Source organism: Chiloscyllium punctatum, unplaced genomic scaffold (assembly GCF_047496795.1).
Source record: "Chiloscyllium punctatum isolate Juve2018m unplaced genomic scaffold, sChiPun1.3 scaffold_81, whole genome shotgun sequence".
Classification (NCBI taxonomy): Eukaryota; Metazoa; Chordata; class Chondrichthyes; order Orectolobiformes; family Hemiscylliidae; genus Chiloscyllium; species Chiloscyllium punctatum.
In genome coordinates, this window is record NW_027309815.1 from 264,931 (window position 1) to 280,997 (window position 16,067).

General features: G+C 44.7%; 1 long non-coding RNA gene across 6 annotated transcripts in view; it reads right to left on the bottom strand.

Moving 5' to 3' along the window:
• LOC140471412 (uncharacterized) overlaps positions 1-15,294 on the bottom strand; it is a 32,062-nt gene extending 16,768 nt beyond the window's left edge. For 3 of the 6 annotated variants that reach the window (XR_011957003.1, XR_011956998.1, XR_011957002.1), the window contains exons 1-4: positions 15,210-15,294; positions 13,247-13,353; positions 6,841-6,929; positions 4,310-4,417 (exon numbers count right to left, since the gene is read on the bottom strand). This is a non-coding gene — a long non-coding RNA (uncharacterized lncRNA). Of the gene's footprint in view, positions 1-1,078; positions 1,118-3,862; positions 4,043-4,309; positions 4,418-6,840; positions 6,930-13,246; positions 13,354-14,889; positions 14,909-15,209 lie in introns of those variants that run through there. The other 3 variants (XR_011957004.1, XR_011956999.1, XR_011957001.1) reach the window with 3 other exon arrangements.
• Positions 15,295-16,067: the final 773 nt, after the last annotated feature.

The window sequence follows — 16,067 nt, forward strand, 5'->3', positions numbered from 1 at the left end:
ACCAGTCTCCCATGGGGAACCTTGTCGAACACCTTACTGAAGTCCATATAGATCGCATCTACTACTCTTCTCTCATCAATCCTCTTTGTTACTTCTTAAAAACCAGATCGAGTATGTGACACATGATTTCCCATGCAGAAAGTTATGCTGACTATCCCTAATCAGTCTGTGCTTTTCCAAATACACGCAAATCCTGTCGCTCAGGGCTCCCTCCAACACCTAGTCTAGCACAGCATCTGTAGTTCCTGGGCTTGTCCAAACTGCCTTCGTTAAATAGTAGCGCCGTATTAACCAACCCGCAGTCTTCTGGCACCTCAGCTGTGACTATCAATAATACAAAAATCTCAGCAAGAGGCCCAGAAATCACTTCCCTCGCTTCCCACAGAATTTTAGGGTACAACTGATCAAAGCCTGGGGATTGATCCACCTTTATGCGTTTCCAGACATCCCGTACTCTGTAGTATGGACATTTTTCAAGATGTCACCATTTATTTCCCCACATTCTACATCTCCCGTGTCCTTCTCCACAGTAAATACTGATGCAAAATATTGCATCTTGATAAAACAAACGAGGGCAGGACTTACACTAATTAAAAGTAAGGCTTTGAGTAGTGATATGGAACAAAGAGACTGAGAGGTACAGGTCTTCTTAGTCTGTGTCACATGTAGACAGGGTGATTAAGAAGGTGGTTAGCACACTTATCTTCATTGCTCAGACCTCTGAGTACCAGAGTTGGGAATTTAGGTTGAGGCTGTACAGGATGCTGGGGAGGCCTCTTCTAGAATACTGTGTCCAGTTCTGGTTGTGCTGTGATAGGAAGGATATTATTAAATTGGAGCGGATTCGGAAGAGACTAACCGGGATGTTGCCATGAATGGAGGGATTGTGTCACAAGGAGAAGCTGGATAGGCTGGGATGCTTTTTCACTACAGCGTAGGAGGTTGAGGGATGACCTTAAAGGATTATAAAACCATGAAGCGTGTAGATAAGGGGGAGGGGGGGATTCAAGACCTGGGTGCATACAATTTGAAAATAGAGGAGAAAGGTTTAAAAAATAAATTGGGGATTTATTTTTACCTTTACATGTGTGAAGTGAACTCCCAGAAAAAGAAGCAGCTGTGAATACAATTACAATGTTTAAAAGACATTTAGACAAGTCCATAAATAGGAAATATTTGGATGAATGTGGACCAAGCGGAGGCAGGTGCGATTAGATTAGTTGGGAATTATGGTCAACACGGACTGGTTTAACCACAGGGTCTGTCTCTGTTCTGTATCATTTTAGGACTCAAACTCTCGCTATCTCTGAATTCCTCCATGCTCACAACTCCCCAGATCACTGTCACCTCATCCAGGCTAAACTCTTCCTTATCTCTAGAAATCCTCTCTCGCCTCAGAACCATCACTATCTCTGGTATCACAAGCATCTCTGTAACATCCTCCAATTGCCTCCCATCTCATCACCCACCCTCACGATCTCTAATCTTGACAACCCCCACAAATCTGTCCTTCTCCACAGTAAACACTGATGCCACTCGTTTAGTATCCCCCCCAACAACCCCATCTCCTGTGTCTTCACACATAGGCTGCCTTGCTGATCTTTGAGGTGGCCTATTCTCTCTCTCGTGACCCATTTGCTCTTAATGTATTTGTAAAAACCCTTTCCCTATTCGCCAAAGCGGTGTCCTGTCCCCTTTTTGCCTTACTGATTTAACTCTTAAGTATACTCCTCTTGCCTCTATACTCGAAGGATGTTTGTGATTTTTGGATTGGAATAAATGCAAAATATTACATCTTGGTAAAACAAACGAAGGCTGGACTTAGACTGATTAAAAGTTGGGCCTCGGATAGTGATATGGAACAAAGAGACCGAGGGGTTCAGATCTTTGAAGTATGTGTCACATGCAGACGGGGTGGTTCAGAAGGGGTTTAGCACATTTGCCTTCATTGCTCAGATCTTTGAATATAGGCGTTGGGACATTATGTTGAGGTTGTACAGGATGTTGGGGAGGCCTCTTCTGGAATACTGTGCCCAATTCTGCTTGTGCTGTTATAGGAAGGATATTATTAAATCGGAGCAGGTTCAGAAGAGATTTACCAGGATGGTGATGGGAACGGAGGGATTGAATTATAAGCAGAGTCTGGATAGGTTGGGTCCTTTTTCACTGGAGCACAGGAGGCTGAGGGGTGAACTTATTAGAGGTTTATAAAATCCTGAAGAGTTTTGGTAATGTGAACAGCAGGTGCCCTTTCCAGGAGGGGGCGCGATTCAAGATTGGGGACATCCTTTTCTCAAATTAAAAAGTAAGGCTTTAAAAAGAAGTTCCGATGTTATTTTTTGTTTTTGCACAAGAGTGGTTCACATGTGGAATAAACTTGCAGAGGACGTGGTAGATGTGAATGCAATTACAATTTCAGGGTGGCACAGTGGCTCAACGGTTAGCACTGCTACCTCTCAGCGCCAGGGACACAGGCTCAATTCCTGTATTGGGTGAATGTCCATGAGGAGTTTGCATATTCTTCCCCATGACAGTGTGGGTTCCTCCAGGTGCTGCCGTTTCCTCCCACAATCCACAGATGTACAGGGTAGGTGACCTGACCGTGCTCAATTGCCCATAGTGTTCAGGAATGATTGGGTTGAGTGAATTAGTCGGGGTAAATGTAGAGCAAAAGGGTAGGGGAATGGGATTCTAATAGGAAAACAACATTTGGACCCGTATATCAACAGGGAATGCTAGGATGGACTTGGACCAAGTGGAGGCAGGTGCGATTAGTTCAGTTCGAATTTATGGTCGACACAGACTGGTTGGACCACAGGGTCTGTGTCGATGCTGTGTAACTTTATGACTCGTTATCTCTGTAAATTCCTCTATGTTTGGAACTCTCCCTATCAGTGCCACCCCATCCAGCCTTACAAATCCTCCACATCTCTATAATTCCACTCCAGCCTCAAAATTCAAAAACCTCTATCACAAATATCTCTATCTCTGTAACATCCTCCATCCTCACAATCCTTTCCAACTTGCATCTCCTCCAGCTTCATTATCCTCCCCATGTCTAATCCCCTCCAGTCTCTCAAAGCTCTGCTATATGTGCCTTTCTTTATTTCCAGCTTTCAGGATGCCCAATGTTTATTTCTCACTTGATGATTGCCCTTTACAATTCCTGCGCTGAGCTTCTGAATTTCCTCTTAAATCTCTGCGTCTCACTTTCCTCCCAAGAAAATCGACCAATCATGTGTCATCTATTCTAGTATCACCGTTTCTGACCTGATGTCCAATGGAGCCTGTCATATTCCTATAATAAACATCTCAGCGGTCTACAGAACAGAAAAACGCTCTGGTGGTCCATCGAATCTGAGAGAAAGAAAACTACGACTGAAAACTACCACCATACTATTATCCTCCTCTATTTTCCAGTACATGTGGAAAAGTGTCATCTATCATGGCATAGCAAGTGCACACTAAATACATCTCAAATGATTTCGGGATTTGTGTCTCCCACCCTCACAGACAGTGAGGTTTAGTGCAAGTGTTGCTCGATGATGACATCACCCACGGGAACACAGAGCAGCTGGGTCTGTGCAAACCAGAGTTTGCCCACACATTGGGAAGGATGGCAGGGTCCCTGAGAGGGGGCACAGGAGAGTTACCAGGATGGTTCAAGGAATGGGGGATTTTAGTTGCAGGGACATGGGTGTTGTTAATACATATCAAGAATATCCATCTACAATAGATGGACTCTTGTTCTCAACCTCTCCCCTTGCCTGGGCTGTGGTAACCTTCAGGTTAAACCACCACCAGACATCTCTCCCTAATGAGAGAGCAGCCCTATGGTCTGGTAGGACAATGCTGACTTTACCTTTTACACAGTGATGCCACTGTGCATCGGGGGTGGAGAGAGGGAATGCTGAAGGTGGTGGATGGGACACCACTCAGGCACAGTGCTTTGTCCTGGAGGATGTTCGCTTTCTTTAATACTGTTGAGGGCTGCACTGATGAAGGCAAGTGGAGAATGTTCCAACACGATCCTGATGTGTACCTTATAGAGAGCAAACAGACACTGGGGAATCAGGGGTTTGGGGAAACTGAGGTGTTCTCGTTGTAGCAAAGGAAATTGAGGGGAGCTGAGAGACAAGTGCTTACAAAACATATACAACAGGATGTTAAACCTTGCACTCATCAACTCATCATAAAATGATTACTGGACACATATTTAAGATTTTGGGGAGATCTATTGACAGGACGGTTTGATTCAAAGGAGAATTTTTATGCAGAAAATGGAATTGAGCTGGAACAAAATACTCACACACAGTGCAAATATCCAGGTCCTGAGGTCCTGATGAATGGAGTAATTCAATCAGAGTTTGGCATTACAGTTACTGAGATTGCCATCTGAATATCCACCTGTAGTATCCTGTAATACAAATTTATAAAATCTGTCACTGTCAGTTCAGGTTAGAAACTCACACCATCCCCTCCTCCTGGTCCAGGATGACTGTACATATTACCCCTTGTGGAGGTCAGTAGTCAGTTCAGGGGGAAATCTGTGTGGGTTTCTATGATTTTCCAACTTGGGACTTCATGTGACTGAACAGGGCAGATCTTTGACACATGGGACAGAATGTTCCAAGAGTCAGTGAGATTTGGAGAGCAGGATTTCCTTCCTTTTCTTTCCTTCCGTTCTGCCGCTGTGCCTCATCAATAAGACATGGGGGGGGGGGGGGGTGAAAGGCTCATGCAGCTCGATGGGCAAGTTGTCTCCATTCTGACCAAAGGGCAGCAAGATCCTCCCAGTCATTCCAAAGAGTCTCTCTGAAAAGACAGCAACTCAGCATGCTTCCCACTGCCTGGTGCTCCCTGGAAAGATTTAGAAGAATGAGGGGGGAGTCTCCTAGAAAATGTAGAACAGTAAAATTCCAAAAGGATTATAAACAGTTTACAGAGATGGATTCGGAGAAGTGGACAAGTTGGTAAATGGAGCATAACTTGGGATAATGTGAAGTTGTTCATTTTGGAGGAGGTAATAAAAGAACAGAGGACTATTTAAATGGTGGAAACTGTAGAAAGCTGCAACACAAAAGGGACCCAGGGGGTAACTGTGCAGGAAACACAGAAAGCTAGCACACAGTTACAACAGGTCATCAGGAAGGGGAATGGAATATTATTCCTGATTTCAGGGGATTTGCAGTATAAGAGTTTGGAGTATATACCTGAGAGCCACTTTATATATGCGAGTGAGACCACATATGGAGTAATGAGAGAAATTTTGGTCCCTTTATTTAAGGAAATACATCACTTCATCGGAAGCATTCAGAGAAGATTTACTGGGATGATCCCTGGTTTGCAGGGACTATCTTTTAAGAAAAGGCTGAAGAAGTTGGGACTGGACTCATTGGATTTGGGGGAGAATGAGAGGCGATCTTATTGAAACATAGGCTTATTAAGGGGTATGTCAGGGTAAATACTGAGAGGATGTGTCCCATCATGAGGGATCCTAGAACCAGATTCTGGGTCAGTTGCAGAATCAAGGGTTCTGTTTTAGATTTGTCAACTTTAATGCAACACAGACATGGGTAAGGGGTTTCAGTAGCAATGGAGCTGGGGTGAGGTGGAGAAAAGCAACATTTTAGAGATTGGAATTCCAGGTGTTTGCAATTGTGTAGATGTCTGATCAGAAGGTTACCTTGGGGTCAGAACATGAGAGCAATATTGTTAAGTTCTGCCTCAGGCATTTCCCAGTAAGAGGGAGGGGCTGAGCAGTAAGGGAAAGTAATTTGTAATAGCAACTGAAGGCAATGGGTTTAACCATTGCAGTGTTTCAGTGGAGGAAATTGCAGCCAATCGAGTGGTAAGCAGTTTGATGAATGAGTAACAGTGGAGCAATAGAGAGGGATGATCGGGAGAGAGAGCTGGGCATCGTCAGTGTACATGGGAAACCGATACGATGACACCTCCTGGCAGTGTGTAGGTGAGATACAGGAGGGGACAAAGATAGATCCTGGATGGACACCACATATGAGGAATTCAGAAAGGAACGGGAGAGTGGAGATGGAGCAGGATTTTCCAACAACCTTGAGGTCAAGTATTAGTTCTTAGCAGAATTGGAAAGAAGGACATAACCAGAAAAGACAGACAGAACAACGAAAAATATTTGTGAATTGGGGAGGGGGAGTGATGAGGAGGGGCCCGACTCCAAAACTGCTATTTCTACATCAGTGACATCACCCAACTCCACCCTAGTCTCAGCTCATTTACTGAAATACTCGTCCATCCCTGTGTTATCTCCAGACTACGTTATCCAAACACAGTCCTGGCCAGCCTCCCACATTCAACTTACATATAATCCCAAGAGTATCGAAAACCCTCCTGCCCGAGTGCTCACTTGCACCAAAACTTGTTGATTCATCAAAAGGCTCCTTCCAAGCAACAATTTAAAATTCTCTCCCTTGATGTAATTCCTGGCTGTGAACATCCCTGTCTCCCTGAACCACACAACCTGAGAGACCTCGACAACTCATTTTCTTTCAGACTCCCAAAGGTGCATTTATGTATTGCTTCACCAGTCTGGCTGTTTCGACACGGTCAAGGGAACAAAGTCTGGAATTCGCACCCTGACCCTCTCAGACTTGCTTTCCTCCTTTAATGTATTCCTGAAAACCTGCTTATTTGGCAATACTTTTGATCACCTGACCTAATATCCCCATCTGTGGCCTTATGTCAGAAATTCTCAATTTCTGTGAAATTATAAAAATGATAAAAACACAAACCGTTGTTGATTTGCACACACATTGTCAACTCTTCACTGTCACTGAGTGAATAATCTGTAACATCTCTTACCCAAGTCACCACACCAACTGCAGCTGTACAAGGAAGTCAAACATCACCCTCTCCACAGGCAATGGGGCTTTGGCATTAATCACTGGTGTCTGTGGAGAGAGAAACACATAGTTGATATTTCAGGGAGTGCTAAATGCATTACAGGAAGTGAGAATGTTGCAGAATTTGATGGTCAGAAATGGAAGGAAAATGCACTCTTTTGTTGAAAAAAAGATTTATTCACTGGCAAAGATACTGTGGAAAATTTAGTCCGTTGAGAGAGCAGCACATTGTCAGGGGTTGGGCAGCAGAGGAAAATTAACTTACAAAAGGTCTGTGAAAGTAACAGTAAAACACTAAACAAGCCAAACAGCCTGTGCCCAAAGACTTTAACTCCCCTTCCCGCTCCACCAAAGATATGCAGGTCCTGGGCCACCTCCACCGCCAAATCCCAGGCATCTGATGGCTGGATGAAGAACGCCTCATCATCTGTGTTCAGATCCTCCAATCACATGGGATCAATGTGGATTTCACCAGTTTCCTCATTTCCACTCCACCCACCTTATCCCAGATCCAGCCTTCCAACTCGGCACTGCCCTTTTGACCTGACCTACGTTTCCATCTTCCTTCCCACCAATCAGCTGCTGCCTGACCTGCTGTGCTTTTCTAGCATCACACTCTTTGACATTGAAAACATCCTGACTCTGACACTGTGTAAATCCTGCCCTATCACTCCCTGCCAAGGAAGGCTGTGCATGCGTCCCCCTACAGCTTGCCCCTCTCAAAATTGGCAGCCACACACGTGTCCCGTGGATCACTGCCCCCAATAAAGATGGCGGCGATCACTCACACCTTTCACCATTTGAAGCATTTTCCCGTTTGCCACAAACACAGGCCTGGGATTTTCAAATTTGTGTTTTCCGATGTGCACTAAGTTCTGTAAAACGTCTCAGCCCGTTCCATTAAAATTTCCTTCTCTTCCTGATCAATATGTCTTTCCTTAACCATGCCCTGCACCTTCACACATTTCCAATGCCTTGATCACAACATCACAGTGCTGCCAGTGAAGGTTATCACGTGGTATCACTTTATTCCTGATGAAGGGCTTTTGCCCGAAACGTCGATTTTGCTGCTCCTTGGATGCTGCCTGAACTGCTGTGCTCTTCCAGCACCACTAATCGAGAGGCTTATCACGTGGTTGAGTGTAGCCACGCCCCTCATTCACTCAGACCAACCGGCACTACCTTGTCTTTCAGCCCCGTCCCCATCCTTTTATTGGTCCTGCACTGAGATCAATCACCAGAGGCCCTTTGTGGGCTGGAGCATGCTCAGTGCTTCCTGCTTTTGCTGCTGTTTATCAGGTATAAGAGAGAGAGTGTTCATTCCTGTTTCTCCTAATGTCAGACATTAACAACAACGACCTGCATTGTATGGAGCCTTTCACACTGACAAATCTCCTAAAGTGCTTCACGAATGCTGGAAATGTTGATTAAAGAGAACAACTTTAAGATACATCTTTGAGGAGTATAGAGGGGGTTGGGAAGGATATTTAAGAGATTTTTAGATCAGACAAACCGTCTAAAGAGCAACCCACCCAGACCAATTCCCCTACATCTAACACGACGGGCAATTTAGCATGGCCAATTCACCTAACCTGTACATTTTTGGACTGTGGGAGGAAACCGGAGCACCCGGAGGAAACCCACGCAGACACTGGGAGAATGTGCAAACTCGACACAGACAGTTGCCTGAGGTGGGAATAGAACCCGGGTATCTGGCGCTGTGAGGCAGCAGTGCTAACCACAATGCCACCGTGCCGCCCATCTACAACTCTGTCCTCTGCAGCTCCAATCATGGAGTGATGTCTGTGGAGAACAGCTTACGACGGAGACAGTTAGTGGCTAACCGTAGTTTAGCAACCCCATGTCCTAGCCCCCCTACCCCACACACCAGTCCTTGTTCTCACAGCCTGTCATTACACACTACCTATGGTTAGCCACTAACAGCTAGTAGCCCTCCCCCAGCTAGATCGTTATCCACTCCTTTATCCAACCCTTCTTCTCGCTCTATTCCCACCTATCCTTTAATCCTTACATCCTCCCCTAAACCCTTCCCTCTGCATATAAACCAACATTTTTTTCTCTCAGTATCAGTTCTGAGGAAGGGACACCGGATCTGAAATGTTAACTCTGATTTCTCATCACAGATACTGCCAGACCTGCTGAGCTTTTCCAGAACCTCCTGGTTGTTTTTTCTGATTTACATCTTCCACAGTTTTTTGGTTCTAATTTACCGGGAGTTTGTAATTCAGGTCCAACAGCCTCTGTCCCAGTCTCTGCTGTCTCTCCCAACCCCACCCAGTGACACGGCACCTGCACAGCTCATGGACCTGTGTCATCTTGCTGGCCACACCCCTCATTCACTCCCATTGGCTGCAGGACCACACAGACTCTCCTCCCATTGGTCTGGAGCTGCCGTCAATCAGCCAGGCCCCATTGTGATGAGAGTGGAGGGCTAATCCCTCTCTCTGCCCTGGGATGAGCTTCATCATTCACAGTGAATGGGGCAGTACCACAGAGCACAGGGCCTGGGGGCTATTCAGCCCATTGGGGCTGTACTCTCTCCCTCTGGAGATGCTGCAAATCTGTCCCAAATCCCCTCCTATTTGCCCACAGCCCCCCAAATCTTTCCTTAAAAATTAAAATTCCAAGTCTCTTTCAGAATACCTGCTGAATCTGTGTCATTCAGACTGTTCCAGATGCTCAGAACTTACTGAGTACAATAATGTTCACATTTTCACTTTGTATTATTTGCCAATTACTTGAAAGTAGTTACTAAAAGTTATGACAGTGTTAACAATTCCTCTCTCTCCTCAAATTCAAGACCTTGGAACCAAATCTGCACCAGGTCAAAATCACTGTTTCACCTTCTCAGCTCCAAGGACAATTATCTGTGCTTCAGCTTGCTCTCCACAAAAGAGGAATGCATCTTAGTTTATTAACGTCATAGACATATACAGCACAGAAACAGAACTTCGGTCCAATTCATCCATGCCGACTAGGAATCCTAAACTACTGGAGTCCCATTTGCCAGCTATTGGCCTGTATCCATCAAAACCCTTCCTGTTCACGTACCCAATCGGATGCCTTTTAAATGTTGTGATTTTATCAGCCTCCACTACTTCATCTGGCAGCTCATTCCATACACACACCACACTCAGCTTGAAAACGTTGCCCTTAGATTCCTTTTAATCGTTGCCCTCTCAACCATGTGCTCCAGTTTTGGACCCATCTAACCTCAGGAAAAAGAACCCCGTCTGCTCACCTTATCCATGCCCCTCGTGATTTTATAAATCTCCATGAAGTCACCTCTCAGTCTTGGACTCTCCAGGGAAATTAACCCCAACCTATTCAGCCTCTCCCTGTAGCCCAAATCCTCCAAACCTGGCAACGTTTTTGTAAATCTTGTCCGAACCTTTTCACGTTTCACAACATCCTTCCCAGAACAGGGAAAATCAAACTGAAAACAGAATTCGAGAAGTGGCTTAATCAATGTATTTTAAAGGTTGTAATTGTACTCTCCTTCACCCCTTCCCTTGGCAGCTCACTCCAAACATGCACTGCCCTCAAACTGTCCAACTCTGGCAAAGTCCTTGCAAACATTTTCTGAAATGTTTCAAGTTTCACAACATCATTCCTGGAACAGGGAGATTGGAACTGAAAACAGAATTCCAGAAGAGCCTTAATCAATGTCCTGTACAGCAACAACATGACGGAGAGCATAACAAACGCTGCATTCACTCCCTTACCTACCTGTGACTCTACTTTCAAGGAACTATGAACCTGCACTCCAAGGTCTCTTTGTTCAGCAACACTTCCCAGGACCTTACCAGTAAGTGTATAAGTCCTGCCCTGATTTGCCTTTCCAAAATCCAACAGCTAACATTTATCTAAATTTAACTCTATCTGCCATTCCTTGCTCCACTGGCCCATCTGATCAAGATCCTGTTGTATTCTGAACTAACCTTCTTCGCTGTCCACTACACCTCCAATTTTGGTGTCTTGTGTAAAGCTACTAACCATATCTCATATATTCACATCCAAGTCATTTATATAAGGACCCAATAATTGATCCTTGTAGCACACTGCTGCTCACAGTCCTCCAGTCCACAAAGCAAATCTCCATCATCACCCTCTGTCTCCTACCATCAAGCCAGTTTCGTACCCAAATGGCTTGTTCCCCTTCATTCCATGTTATGTAACCCTGCTAACCAGTCTGCTTTGTGGAATCTTGTCGAATGTCCATATAAACAACGTTCACAGCCTGGTTTAATCAATTTTCTTTGTCACTTCAAAACATTCAGTCAAGTTAGTGAGACACTATTGTGCACGTACAAAGCCACATTGAGAACAGTCAATAATTATTCCTTACTTTTCCAAATAGATGGATATCCTGTCCCTCAGAATCCTTTCCAACAACTTGCCTGCCACTGACTTCAGGCTCACTATTTTCTTGTTCCATGGCCTCTCCTTACCACCTTTTTAAAATAATGGCACCTCATCTGTCGCTATCAATGATACAAATACCTCAGGAGAGGCCCAACAATCACTTCCCTAGATTTCCAGAAAGTTCCGGGATACATCTGATCAGGTCCCAGGGCTTTATTCAACTTGATGCAATTCAAGACATCCAGTAACACCTCCACTGTAACATGGATACTTTTCAAGTTCTCTCTGTTTATTTCTCCAAACTCTCGAGCTTCCATATCTTTCTCCAGTAAAAATGACGTGAAATATTTCCATATCTTTCCCACCCCTGGTGGTTCCATAGACAGCCTCGTTAATCTTTAAGGGGTCCTATTCTCTGGTCCAGTTAATCTTTTGTCTGTGATATATTTGTTTGATCTCTTTGGATTCTACTTAAACCATTTCCTGAAGCTATTTCATGTCAAACAGCATCAGCAGCAAGCAACAGAGCTAAACGATCCCACAACCAATAGATCAGATCGGAGCTCTGCAGTTCTGCCACACCCAGTTGTGAACGGTGATGGACAATTAAATAACTCACTGGAGGAAACATCACAGATATCCCCACCCTTACCGGTGAAGGGGTCTCACACGCCCACGCACCAGATAAGATGACAGCATTTGCAGCAATCTTCAGCCAGAAGTGCAAAGTGGGATGATCCATCTCAGCCTTCTCCAGTGATTTCCAACATCACAGATGTGAGTTTTAAGCCAGTTTGATTCAGTGTGAATAACATCAAGAAATGGTTAAGTAGTGCAAAGGCTACGGGCCCTACCAATATTCTGGCAATAATACTGATGGTTTGAGCTCCAGAACTTGCCACCCACCAAGCTAAGGACCGCTCCAGCCCTGGCATCTAGCGACAATGTGGAACCTTGCCCAGGGATGTTCAGCACAAAAACACAGGGCAATGCAACCCAAGCAATTTCCATCTATCAGTCCACACTCGATCAGCAGTAAAGTGATGGAAGATGTCATCAACAGGGGTATCAAGCAGCATCTGCACAGCAATAGCCAGCTGAGGGACACTCATTTTAGGCTCCACCAGGGTCACTCAGCTCCCGATTGTGTTACGGCCCTGATTCACAACCTGACAACCAGCTGAATCCCAGAGGTGAGGTGAGGGTGACAGCCCAGTCCCACTCCAAGATCACTATTTCTAGCTGATTCTACCCTTGTCTCAGCTCATATACTGTCATCCACCTTGTGTTATCTCCAGACGTCAGTATCCAAACACACTCCTGGCCAGCTTCCCACATTCAATCTCCCTGTAATCTAAAGAAAAACTAAATCTCTGCTGCCCAAGTACTCCCTCGTACCAAAACTTGTTGATCCATCACAAGGCTCCTATTCATAATCAACAACATAGAGCCACAGAGACGTACAGAATGGAATCAGACCCTTCAATCCAACCCGTCCATGCCAACCAGATATTCCAACCCAATTCCGTCCCACCTGCCAGCATCCGGCCCACATCCCTCAATTTAAAATTCTGACCCTTGATTTAATTCCTGGTTGTGATCATCCCTAGCTTGCCGCATCACACATCCGTGAAGACCTCGACAACCCATTCTGTTCGAGACTCCCAATGATCTATTAATTCATTACTTCACCTGTGTGGCTGCTTTTACAGTTGCCAAAGCATCATTTTCTGAAATTCGCAGCCAAAACCTCACAGGTCTGCTTTCCTCCTTTAAGACATTCCTCAAAGCCTGCTTATTTGGCAATGCTTTTGGTCACCTGACCTAATACCATCAGTCTCTGACCTTATGTCTAAAGTTCCCAATAATATTTTTGTGAAATTATAAGCATGATGATAAAACTACAAACTGTTCTTGATTTGGACATTACCTTCAAATCATCACTGTTGCTGTAATGAATACTCTGTAATATCTCTTACCTAACCACATTGTGGGAGTACCTTCACCACACAAACTGCAGCTGTACAAGAAAGTCAAACATCACCCTCTCCACAAGCAACAGGACTTTGGCATTAATCACTGGTATCTGTGGAAGGAGAAACACAGTTGATGTTTCAGGCAGTGCAAAACAGATTACAGGGAATGAAAATGGTGCAGAATTTGATAGTCCGAAATGGAAGGAAAATACACTTGCTTATTGGAAAAAAGAATTCTTGAGTGTCAAAGATTTTCCAGAAAGAAAATTAATAAGCAGCACATGGTCAGGGGCTGGGCGGCAGAGAAAAATTAACTTACAAAAATGTCTGTAAAAGTAATCGTAAAATACGAAACAGACCAAAAATACACCCATTGTTTGATACTGAGCAAGCTAGATATTGACAAAGTGCTCATAAGGGAGCCCAGAGATGAAGTAGAGCTGTAGAAGCTGTTATGATCCCACAGTCATAGAGACGTATTGCACCGACACAGACCCTTCGGTTTAACTCATCCATGCCAACCCGGTATCCGAACCTAGTCTATTCCCATTTGCCAGCACTTGGCCCATATCCCTGTAAACGCTTCCTAATCATATCATGTGTCTATTTAGATGCCTTCAACAAGTTTTAATTGTACTAGCCTCCACCACTTCCTCTGGCAGCTCATTCCACCCACTGCATGAAAGAGTTGTTCTTTAGCCCCCTTTGAATTTTTGCCCCGTTAACCCTAAAGCAATGTCCTCTACTTTTGGACACCACTACTCCAGGGAAAACACCTTGTTCATTTACCCTGTTCATGCTCCTCATGATTGTATAAATCTCCATAACATCACCGCTCAGCCTATGGCACTCCAGGGAAAACAGCCCCAGCCTTTTATGCCTCATCCTGTAGCTCAAATCCTCCAACCCTAACAACATCCTTGTAAGTCTTTTTTGAAACCTTTCAAGTTTCACAGCACCCTTCTGATAGGAGGCAGGCCAGAATTGCACACAATATTCCAAAAGTGGCCTAATGAATGTCCTGTACAGCAACATGACCTCCCACATCCTATATTCAATGCTCTAGCCAATAAAGGAAAATACACTGAACACCTTCTTCATCATCCTATCTACCTGCAACTTGACTTGGAAGTACTGTGAACCTGCAGTCCAAGGTCTCTTTGTTCTGCAAACGTCTCCAGGGCCTTTCCATTCAGTGCATAAGTCCTGGGCTGAAAAACGTATTGCTGGAAAAACACAGCAGGTCAGGTAGCATCCAAAGATCGGGATAATCGACATTTCGGGCATGAGCCCTTCTTCAGGAATCCTGAAGAAGGGCTCATGCCCGCAATGTCGATTCTCCTGATCTTTAGATGCTGCTTGACCTGCTGTGATTTTCCAGCAACACATTTTTGAGCTCTGATCTCCAGCATCTGCAGTCTTCACTTTCCCCTAGAGTATAAGTCCTGCCTTGACTTGCTTTTCCAAAATGCAGCACCTCACATTTATCTAAATTAATCCGTATCTGATCAATATTTCACTGTAACCTGAGGTAACCTTCTTCCCTATGCACAATACCTCCAATTTTGATTGACCTGCAAACTCAGTTACGATAGCAAGTCCTTTAAATGAATGACGAAACAAATCCAGAAATAAACATTCATTACTCTGAGTTTGAATGTACTCTGTGTAAATCCTGCCCAATGACTCTGTACCAGAGAAAGGCTGTACATGCGCCTGGCTGCACCTTGCCCCCTACAAAGATGGGGCTGCGCACGTGTCCAGTGAATCGTTGCCCCGAATAAAGATGGCGGTGCTCACTCAGGCCTGCAGCCGCGCTGAGGCAATTTCCCTTTTACTACAAACACGGGACTGGGAAGTTCAAATTTGTGTTTTCCGACGTGCACAACATGCTTGTAAAACCTCTCCCCTCATAGCAATACAGTTTTTCTCCCGTTTCCCTCTGTTTATTTGTTTCTTTCCTTACCGTATCCTTTCGCTCCATAACTTCCGGAAAATTCATTACAGCGACTCTCCGCTGCGCGCGAGGGTAACCACGTGGTTTAGTCTAGTTCTGCCCCTAGTTCACTTTGATTGGTTGGAGGACCAACCTCCCCTGGTCCTCCAGTTCCGCCCACCGTCCTTTCATTGGTCCGGTCCTGACATCAATCACCCCTGGTCCCTTTGTTGGCTCGAGCATGCACTGTGCGTCCTGCTTTCGCTGATATGTTGGATAATGTGATGGGAGAGTTCACTGAGGGGAAGGATCCCTTTGTGTGAGCTCTGCAGTAGATTTCCTTTATTCATGGAGGGAATTGCCTTCCTACTCATGACTGCATAGCTGTGATTGATGAATCAATGCCATCTGAACCAGTACATAAACACACCATTTTCACAACATCTGAGATCTTCAGCACATTGTATCACGCTCTTCTTTGGAGATAAAAAAAGCATGAAATGGAGCCTCAAGGAATCAGAACAGGAATAGGGCATTCATTCCCTTCGGCTTGTTCCCCCATTCTATCAGATCATGGCTGGGCCAACCCAGACCTCAACACCTCTTTTATGCTTGATCCGCATATCCCTCAACTGCTCAATATTTCAAAAATCTATCTGGCCTCTTTTAGAATAATTTGAGACAGAATCATAAATTCCCTACTGTGTGGAAACAGGCCCTTCAGCCCAACAAGTCACACTGACCCTCTGATGACTAACCCAACCAGATCCATTCCCCTTCCACATTTAACTTTCACAATTTTTTGGGCTAGAAAATTCTAGCCATTCACTGAGAGAAAAAAATTCTTTACATTTTTTACAAAATGAATGTTCCCTTATGTAATGTTTA